Source organism: Emydura macquarii, unplaced genomic scaffold (genome assembly GCF_026122565.2).
Source record: "Emydura macquarii macquarii isolate MOO-44397 ecotype Brisbane River unplaced genomic scaffold, CSIRO-AGI_Emac_v2 contig_967, whole genome shotgun sequence".
Classification (NCBI taxonomy): domain Eukaryota; kingdom Metazoa; phylum Chordata; order Testudines; family Chelidae; genus Emydura; species Emydura macquarii.
In genome coordinates this window covers 1,457,048-1,457,564 of record NW_027131104.1, presented here as the reverse complement: position 1 = coordinate 1,457,564, position 517 = coordinate 1,457,048, and positions in this window count along the sequence as shown.

Here is a 517-nt window from a genome sequence, read left to right as displayed (position 1 = left end):
TGTTGGTGCTGTATTCTGAGCTTCCAAAAAAAGTCTTGCTGTTCTCTTGTAATCACGGCTCAGTCATTAAGAGAATGTTTGTTTGTTTGTTTTTCTAAAAGCAACCTCCCAGAACACACAGAGGTCAGAAAGCTGTTAAAAGTTGCAGGTGTTCTTCCTATGGAGGAAAAGAAGTATAAAATGTTAGCTATGAAGTTTACTGTAAATATCTGATATTAAATGCACAGTATTTGTGACACTGGCTGGACTGGGGGGAGTCCTTGAGGTGTATTCAGGAGCTCTGATTACTCCCTTCGACACCAATCTCGCATTGGGGGTGTCACGCTGGCTGGACTGAGGAAGCATTTATTATATTTTTTAACATCAATACGTCAGAATCATAATAATTCATGTGAGATATGCCATGTCAGGTACCGTTAAAAAGGCTATAATGTGCTAAGTAAGATGATAAAGTTTATATTCATGTGTTATATGTGTAATAGAAGTTATGGATAGGTTTGACATATCTGTATTTCAA